Genomic DNA, 6513 nt, shown 5'->3' on the forward strand with positions numbered 1-6513 from the left:
CCCAGGCTCCCAGGCGCGGGCTATGGTGCTGCGGACCCCAGACTCCCAGGCTCCCAGGCTCCCAGGCGCGGGCTCGGGTGCTGCGGACCCCAAGCTCCCAGGCTCCCAGGCTCCCAGGCGCGGGCTCGGGAGCTGAGGGCCCCAGGCTCCCAGGCTCCCAGGCGCGGGCTAGGGTGCTGCGGACCCCAGGACCCCAGCCTCCCATGCTCCCATGCTCCCAGGCTCCCAGGCGCGGGCTCGTGTGCTGCGGACCCCCGGTCCCCAGGCTCCCAGGCTCCCAGGTGCGGGCTCGTGTGCTGCGGACCCCAGGCTCCCAAGCGCGGGCTCGGGAGCTGAGGGCCTCAGGCTCCCAGGCTCCCAGGCTCCCAGGCGCGGGTTCAGGTCCTGCGGACCCCAGGCTCCCAAGCTCCCAGGCTCCCAGGCTCCCAGGTGCGGGCTCGTGTGCTGCGGACCCCAGGCTCCCAAGCGCGGGCTCGGGAGATGAGGGCCCCAGGCCCCCAGCCTCCCAGGCTCCCAGGCTCCCAGGCGCGGTCTATGGTGCTGCGGACCCCAGACTCCCAGGCTCCCAGGATCCCAGGCGGGGGCTCGTGTGCTGCGGACCCCAGGCTCCCAAGCGCGGGCTCGGGAGCTGAGGGCCCCAGGCCCCCAGCCTCCCAGGCTCCCAGGCTCCCAAGCTCCCAGGCGCTGCTAGGGTGCTGTGGGCCCAGGCTCCCAGGCGCGGGCTCGGGTGCTGCGGACCCCAGACTCCCAGGCTCCCAGGCTCCCAGGCGCGGGCTCGTGTGCTACGGACCCCAGGCTCCCAGGCTCCCAGGCTCCCAGGCGCGGGCTCGTGTGCTACGGACCCCAGGCTCCCAGGCTCCCAGGCTCCCAGGCGCGGGCTCGGGAGCTGAGGGCCCCAGGCTCCCAGGCTCCCAGGCTCCCAGGCGCGGGCTCAGGTCCTGCGGACCCCAGGCTCCCAAGCTCCCAGGCTCCCAGGCTCCCAGGCGCTGCTAGGGTGCTGCGGACCCCAGGCTCCCAGGCTCCCAGGCGCGTGCTAGGGTGCTGCGGACCCCAGAACCCAGGCTCCCAGGCTCCCAGTCTCCTAGGCGCGGGCTTGAGTGCTGCGGACCCGAGGCTCCCAGGCGCTGGCTTGTGAGCTGCATCTCTCTGGCTTCTAGTGCAGGCCCGGGAGCTGCCTCCCCCAGGTTCAAAGGCAACCAGGCGCGGGTTCCGGAGCTGTGGCCCCAGGATCCCATGCTCCCAGGCTCCCAGGCGCGGGCTAGGGTGCTGCGGACCCCAGGCCCCCAGCCTCCCAGGCTCCCAGGCTCCCAGGCGCGGGCTCGTGTGCAGCGGACCCCAGGCTCCCAACCGCGGGCTCGGGAGCTGATGGCCCCAGGCCCCCAGACTCCCAGGCTCCCAGGCTCCCAGGCGCTGTTAGGGTGCTGCGGACCCCAGGCTCCCAGGCTCCCAGGCGCGGGCTAGGGTGCTGCGGACCCCAGGCCCCCAGCCTCCCAGGCTCCCAGGCTCCCAGGCGCGGTCTATGGTGCTGCAGACCCCAGGCTCCCAGGCTCCCAGGCGCTGCTAGGGTGCTGCGGACCCCAGGCCCCCAGCCTCCCAGGCTCCCAGGCTCCCAGGCGCGGGCTCGTGTGCTGCGGACCCCAGGCTCCCAAGCGCGGGCTCGGGCGCTGAGGGCCCCAGGCCCCCAGCCTCCCAGGCTCCCAGGCTCCCATTCTCCCAGGCGCTGCTAGGGTGCTGCGGACCCCAGGCTCCCAGGCTCCCAGGCGCGGGCTAGGGTGCTGCGGACCCCAGGCCCCCAGCCTCCCAGGCTCCCAGGATCCCAGGCGCGGTCTATGGTGCTGCGGACCCCAGACTCCCAGGCTCCCAGGCTCCCAGGCGCGGGTTCGTGTGCTGCGGACCCCAGGCTCCCAAGCGCGGGCTCGGGAGCTGAGGGCCCCAGGTCCGCAGCTTCCCAGGCTCCCAGGCGCGGGATAGGGTGCTGCGGACCCCAGGTCCCCAGGCTCCGAGGCTCCCAGGCTCGGGCTCGTGTGCTGCGGACCCCAGGCTCCCAAGCGCGGGCTCGGGAGCTGAGGGCCCCAGGCTCCCAGGCTCCAAGGCTCCCAGGCTCCCATGCGCGGGCTCAGGTCCTGCGGACCCCAGGCTCCCAAGCTCCCAGGCTCCCAGGCTCCCAGGCGCTGCTAGGGTGCTGTGGACCCCAGGCTCCCAGGCTCCCAGGCGCGGGCTAGGGTGCTGCGAACCCCAGGCCCCCAGCCTCCCAGGCTCCCAGGCTCCCAGGCGCGGTCTATGGTGCTGCGGACCCCAGACTTCCAGGCTCCCAGGCTCCAAGGCTCCCAGGCGCGGGCTCGGGTGCTGCGAACCCCAGGCTCCCAGGCTCCCAGGCTCCCAGGCTCCAAGGCGCGGGCTCGGGAGCTGAGGGCCCCAGGCTCCCAGGCTCGCAGGCGCTGGCTAAGGTGCTGCGGATCCCAGGCCCGCATCCTCCCAGGCTCCCAGGCTCCCAGGCTCCCAGGCGCGGGCTAGTGTGCTGCGGACCCCAGGCTCCCAAACGCGGGCTCGGGAGCTGAGGGCCCCAGGCTCCCAGGCTCCCAGGCTCCCAGGCTCCCAGGCGCGGGCTCAGGTCCTGCGGACCGCAGGCTCCCAAGCTCCCAGGCTTCCAGGCTCCCAGGCGCTGCTAGGGTGCTGCGGACCCCAGGCTCCCAGGCTCCCAGGCGCGGGCTAGGGTGCTGCGGACCCAAGGCCACCAGCCTCCCAGGCTCCCAGGCTCCCAGGCGCGGTCTATTGTGCTGCGGACCCCAGACTCCCAGGCTCCCAGGCTCCCAGGCTCCCAGGCGCGGGATAGGGTGCTGCGGACCCCAGGCCCCCAGGCTCCCAGGCTCCCAGGCTCCCAGGCGCGGGCTCGGGATATGAGGGCCCCAGGCCCCCATCCTCCCAGGCTCCCAGGCGCGGGATACGGTGCTGCGGACCCCAGGCCCCGAGGCTCCCAGGCTCCCAGGCTCCCAGGCGCGGGCTCGGCAGCTGAGGGCCCCAGGCTCCCAGGCTCCCAGGCTCCTAGGCGCGGGGTAGAGTGGTGCGGACCCCAGGCTCCCAGGCTCCCAGGCTCCCAGGCGCGGGCTAGGGTGCTGCGTACCCCAGGCTCCCAGGCTCCCAGGCGCGGGCTAGGGTGCTGCGGACCCCAGGCCCCCAGCCTCCCAAACTCCCAGGACCCAGGCGTGGTCTAGGGTGCTGCGGACCCCAGAACCCAGGCTCCCAGGCTCCCAGGCGCGGTCTCAGGTCCTACGGACCCCAGGCTCCCAAGCTCACAGGCTCCCAGGTTCCCAGGTGCTGCTAGGGTGCTGCGGACCCCAGGCTCCCAGGCTCCCAGGCTCCTAGGCGCGGGCTCAGGTCCTGCCGTCCCCAGGCTCCCAAGCTCCCAGGCTCCCAGGCTCCCAGGCGCTGCGAGGGTGCTGCGGACCCCAGGCTCCCAGGCTCCCAGGGGTGAGCTAGGGTGCTGCGGACCCCAGGCCCCCAGCCTCCCAGGCTCCCAGGCTCCCAGGCGCGGTCTATGGTGCGGCGGACCCCAGACTCCCAGGCTCCCAGGCTCCTAGGCTCCCAGGCGCGTGCTCGGGTGCTGCGGACCCCAGGCTCCCAGGCTCCCAGGCTCCCAGGCGCGGACTCGGGGGCTGAGGGCCCCAGGCTCCCAGGCTCCCAGGCGCGGGCTAGGGTGCTGCGGACCCCAGGCCCCCAGCCTCCCAGGCTCCCAGGCTCCCAGGCTCCCAGGCTCGGGCTCGTGTGCTGCGGACCCCAGGCTCCCAAGCGCGGGCTCAGCAGCTGAGGGCCCCAGGCCCCCAGCCTCCCAGGCTCCCAGGCTCCCAGGCGCGGGATAGGGTTCTGCGGACCCCAGGTCCCCAGGCTCCCAGGCTCCCAGGTGCGGGCTCGTGTTCTGCGGACCCCAGGCTCCCAAGCGCGGGCTCGGGAGATGAGGGCCCCAGGCCCCCAGCCTCCCAGGCTCCCAGGCTCCCAGGCGCGGTCTATGGTGCTGCGGACCCCAGACTCCCAGGCTCCCAGGATCCCAGGCGGGGGCTCGTGTGCTGCGGACCCCAGGCTCCCAAGCGCGGGCTCGGGAGCTGAGGGCCCCAGGCCCCCAGCCTCCCAGGCTCCCAGGCTCCCAAGCTCCCAGGCGCTGCTAGGGTGCTGCGGACCCCAGGCTCCCAGGCTCCCAGGCGCGGGCTAGGGTGCTGCGGACCCCAGGCCCCAAGCCTCCCAGGCTCCCAGGCTCCCAGGCGCGGTCTATGGTGCTGCGGACCCCAGACTCCCAGGCTCCCAGGCTCCCAGGCGCGGGCTCGTGTGCTGCGGACCCCAGGTTCCCAAGCGCGGGCTCGGGAGCTGAGGGCCCCAGGCCCCCAGCCTCCCAGGCTCCCAGGCTCCCAGGCGCGGGATAGGGTGCTGCGGACCCCAGGTCCCCAGGCTCCCAGGCTCCCAGGTGCGGGCTCGTGTGCTGCGGACCCCAGGCTCCCAAGCGCGGGCTCGGGAGCTGAGGGCCTCAGGCTCCCAGGCTCCCAGGCGCGGGTTCAGGTCCTGCGGACCCCAGGCTCCCAAGCTCCCAGGCTCCCAGGCTCCCAGGCGCTGCTAGGGTGCTGCGGACCCCAGGCTCCCAGGCTCCCAGGCGCGGGCTAGGGTGCTGCGGACCCTAGAACCCAGGCTCCAAGGCTCCCAGGCTCCTAGGCGCGGGCTTGAGTGCTGCGGACCCGAGGCTCCCAGGCGCTGGCTTGTGAGCTGCATCTCTCTGGCTTCCAGTGCAGGCCCGGGAGCTGCCTCCCCCAGGTTCAAAGGCAACCAGGCGCGGGTTCCGGAGCTGTGGCCCCAGGATCCCAGGCTCCCAGGCTCCCAGGCGCGGGCTAGGGTGCTGCGGACCCCAGGCCCCCAGCCTCCCAGGTTCCCAGGCTCCCAGGCGCGGGCTCGTGTGCTACGGACCCCAGGCTCCCAAGCGCGGGCTCGGGAGCTGAGGGCCCCAGGCCCCCAGCCTCCCAGGCTCCCAGGCGCGGGATAGGGTGCTGCGGACCCCAGGTCCCCAGGCTCCCAGGCTCCCAGGCGCGGGCTCATGTGCTGCGGACCCCAGGCTCCCAAGCGCGGGCTCGGGAGCTGAGGGCCCCAGGCTCCCAAGCACCCAGGCTCCCAGGCTCCCAGGCGCGGGCTCAGGTCCTGCGGACCCCAGGCTCCCAAGCTCACAGGCTCCCAGGTTCCCAGGCGCTGCTAGGGTGCTGCGGACCCCAGGCTCCCAGGCTCCCAGGCGCGAGCTAGGGTGCTGCGGACCCAAGGCCCCCAGCCTCCCAGGCTCCCAGGCTCCCAGGCGCGGTCTATTGTGCTGCGGACCCCAGACTCCCAGGCTCCCAGGCTCCCAGGCTCCCAGGCGCTGCTAGGGTGCTGCGTACCCCAGGCTCCCAGGCTCCCAGGCGCGGGCTAGGGTGCTGCGGACCCCATGCCCCCAGCCTCCCAGGCTCCCAGGCTCCCAGGCGCGGGCTATGGTGCTGCGGACCCCAGACTCCCAGGCTCCCAGGCTCCCAGGCGCGGGCTCGGGTGCTGCGGACCCCAAGCTCCCAGGCTCCCAGGCTCCCAGGCGCGGGCTCGGGAGCTGAGGGCCCCAGGCTCCCAGGCTCCCAGGCGCGGGCTAGGGTGCTGCGGACCCCAGGACCCCAGCCTCCCAGGCTCCCATGCTCCCAGGCTCCCAGGCGCGGGCTCGTGTGCTGCGGACCCCCGGTCCCCAGGCTCCCAGGCTCCCAGGCGCGTGCTCGGGTGCTGCGGACCCCAGGCTCCCAGGCTCCCAGGCTCCCAGGCGCGGGCTCGGGGGCTGAGGGCCCCAGGCTCCCAGGCTCACAGGCGCGGGCTAGGGTGCTGCGGACCCCAGGGCCCCAGCCTCCCAGGCTCCCAGGCTCCCAGGCTCCCAGGCTCGGGCTCGTGTGCTGCGGACCCCAGGCTCCCAAGCGCGGGCTCAGGAGCTGAGGGCCCCAGGCCCCCAGTCTCCCAGGCTCCCAGGCTCCCAAGCTCCCAGGCGCTGCTAGGGTGCTGCGGACCCCAGGCTCCCAGGCTCCCAGGCGCGGGCTAGGGTGCTGCGGACCCCAGGCCCCAAGCCTCCCAGTCTCCCAGGATCCCAGGCGCGGTCTATGGTGCTGCGGACCCCAGACTCCCAGGCTCCAAGGCTCCCAGGCGCGGGCTCGTGTGCTGCGGACCCCAGGTTCCCAAGCGCGGGCTCGGGAGCTGAGGGGCCCAGGCCCCAAGCCTCCCAGGCTCCCAGGCTCCCAGGCGCGGGATAGGGTGCTGCGGACCCCAGGTCCCCAGGCTCCAGGGTGCGGGCTCGTGTGCTGCGGACCCCAGGCTCCCAAGCGCGGGCTCGGGAGATGAGGGCCCCAGGCCCCCAGCCTCCCAGGCTCCCAGGCTCCCAGGCGCGGTCTATGGTGCTGCGGACCCCAGACTCCCAGGCTCCCAGGATCCCAGGCGGGGGCTCGTGTGCTGCGGACCCCAGGCTCCCAAGTGCGGGCTCGGAGG

Source organism: Muntiacus reevesi, chromosome 14 (genome assembly GCF_963930625.1).
Source record: "Muntiacus reevesi chromosome 14, mMunRee1.1, whole genome shotgun sequence".
In the NCBI taxonomy this organism is placed as follows: Eukaryota; Metazoa; Chordata; class Mammalia; order Artiodactyla; family Cervidae; genus Muntiacus; species Muntiacus reevesi.